The following is a 3,047-nucleotide window of genomic DNA, read 5'->3' as shown; positions in this document are numbered from 1 at the left end:
CTGTCCTAAATACATAAAAAAATAAAACAATATTATATACATATATATATATTTATATTATATAAATATAATATATAGTTATTTAAAATGACTGGGATACAATTAATCAAATCAAATAAGATTATTTTCCTCAAAGAAAAACCTTGAGGAATCTAATTAAAATAGGGGTCACTTGGATTTGGGGTGGGGCGCATTGGGCATTAAATCCAGCTTTCCCTCCCCAGCCCTTAAAATTTTTTGAGATGCTAAGTTGCAAATTGCTAAGTTGCCCAGGCTAAACTTGAACTCGTTGGGCCAGGGAGATAGCTCAGTGGAATTAGTGCTTGCCTGGCAAGTGCAAGGTCCTGAGTTTGAACCCTAGTACCACCCCAAAAAAAGTTTTCGAAATAAACTTGAGTCTGTGATCCTCATGCTCCAGCCTCTCAGAGTAGGATTACAGGCATGCACCACAATGCCCAATGGAGACGCTGTCTCTATAAGAGAAATTATATATGGGGCGGGATAGCGCAGAGGCACCACTTGGCAAGCGTAAGGACCCAAATTTCATCCCCGGCCCCACATGCCGTGCAGTATCAGCCCCAGATGAACGGGTACACGGTCTTGGCCCCAGATGCAGGCAGCCACCATGCGGAGCTGTCACCACGTGTGATGGCACAGCCCTGTAATCCCAGCACTGGGTGGGGAGAGAGCTTCGAGCCAGAGACCAGCCAGGGGAGCTACAAAAGTGAGCACAAGCAAGGCCAGCCCAAAGTACATAGTGAGACCCTGTCTCAAAAAAAGAAAGAAAAATTATATATGTAGAATGTGTCTACCCCCTGATGGCCTTCTCCTCGCCTCCCTTGAGAAAGGGGAATATTAGGAATATTGCTCTAGTCAGAGCCCGTGGCCCCAGCAGGTCACAGGAATGAAGAGGGGCCCAGTCTCGGTATTGAAGGGACTCCTCCCTGGCCCTGCTACAGGGCCGATGCAAGCCCGGAAGGCTTACCCAGAAAGACTGCGCTGCGTTCCTGGGGCTGGCTAGTTAATGATGAAACCATGTTTTGTTTCCCAGTGTGACCAGTAGGGCTGAATTTGGAGGCTTTAAAGTCCCAGCTGTAACATCCTGGAAACCTAACTTAGAAAACCAACCAAAGAAATAAAAAGTTTTGAGCCAGGGAGATGGCTCAGTGGAATAAAAGCTTCCCTGGCAAGTGCAAGGGCCTGAGTTCAATCCCCGGTCCTGCCAACAAAAAAAGAAAGAAAGAAAGAAATGAAAAGTTTTATGCCCACAAACATCAATGATAGCATTAGCCACTATTAATGAAAGCTTAAGATTACATACAGTGGCAACACAGCAAAATTTAAAGACATATAATTGAAAATAGCATTTCTTTTTGCAGTTCTGGGGATCCAAGCTGTAATGCATGGAGCAAGGGTGGGGAGAGACCAGCAGAGAGCACCGGGCTTCTGTAAAAGACAACATGGCATGGACTTCATGTGCCTGGCTACAGACAGACAGAAAGCAAAAAGGTCTTCTATAAAGACCCTTTGGGCCCTTTGGTAGGGATGGAGAGAAGGCAAGGGACTTTAGGTGGGAAGATTTTAATGAACATATGTAATCAAAGTTCGCTGGCTGTCTTGTACCTCAGTGAGCAGAGTCCTTAAAGTGTCTGGTGTCAATTTTCAGGTGTTTCTGGATGTCCCAGGACCTGCAAAATTCTTCATCCTGTCTCATCTCCTCCACGACCTCCTATGCTCACTGATGACAGCTTAGGCGCTGAGCTGAGTTCCCCGCAGAGAGCGCTGCTGCCGCCGCCGCCAAGCAGGCTGGGGATGGGAGAGGCAGGTCTCGCTGCAGCATGGCTACCCCTTCTAAAGTTCTGAGGGCTGGGGAGAGTTTGACACCATAAGTTCGATCCCCGGGACTGCATGCCGTGCCTGCCCTGGGACCCCTAGAGCACCGTGGTGGCACATGTTTGCAATCCTTGTGCTGGGGAGACTGAGACAGGAGGATCACTGTGAGTCCGAGCTGCAGAGTGAGACCCTGTATCAACAGCTTCTGCCTCAAACATCAGGGCAGCTGCCGAATAAACAGCAATATATCCTACCTACGAAATGTGGTGGAGCCACGTCGTACTTATGACACGGTAAGATTGGAAATACTTACCAAAGAATATTAAAAAAACAAAAATGCCGGATACATATTTTTCATGTTTATGAAGATGCGAGCCATATGTGTGCGTAGGAGCAAAAGCTAGGGGACCACTGCCAAAATGAGAAGGGCAGCTGCCACCGCTGACGACAGGCCAGAAGCTTCATTAGCTTGTAGCTTGTTTACCTGGCACAGACACCCTACGGCGAGACCACTGCTCGCTCTGTTTTACACATAAGGACACTGAGAATTTAGGACATCTGTCCAAGGTCCCAGAGTTATCAAAGACAGAAGCAGGATCTGAGTCCAGGTCCAGCTCATGTGGAAAACCACTCCACATTACTCCTGTCCTGTCAGCCCTGTCCCTTGCCCCTGGGCCACAATGACCAGAGTGCTCCAAACAGTGGCTGCTCTGTGGGATGGCGTTCTGGACTTAAGGCGTAGCCAATTTGCAACACATGTACCTTCTGGAGCTATCTTCCAGGAGTCCCCAATCTTCGGGACCTGGCCTGTGGCCGTTAGGAACTGGGTCACACAGGAGTTGGCGAGCAGCAGGCGAACAAGCAGCGTTTCATCGGTGTATACAGCTGGCGCCCATCGCTTGCATAGCCTCCCAAGGTCTGCCTCCCGTCGGATCAGCAGGGCCATCCGAGTCTCATAGGAGCACAGATCCTATGAGAACTGCGCATGCAAGGGATCTCAGTGGCGCGCTCCTTGCGAGAAGCCAGTGCCTGATGATCTGAGGGGGAGCGGAGGTAGTGAGGCTCGCAAGTAACAAGCTGTATCTGGTGGCAGGCTTCACAGCGGCAGGGAATGATGTGCTCAAATTGTACAGCTGCTTCAGGTGGGGGTTTTAAAAGTATGCAGGGGCTGGGGAGATGGCTCAGTGGTCTAAAGCGCCTACTTAGAACAAGCT

Source organism: Octodon degus, unplaced genomic scaffold, assembly GCF_000260255.1.
Source record: "Octodon degus isolate 3935 unplaced genomic scaffold, OctDeg1.0 scaffold00268, whole genome shotgun sequence".
Lineage (NCBI taxonomy): Eukaryota > Metazoa > Chordata > Mammalia > Rodentia > Octodontidae > Octodon > Octodon degus.
Note: the sequence above shows the minus strand (reverse complement) of the source record.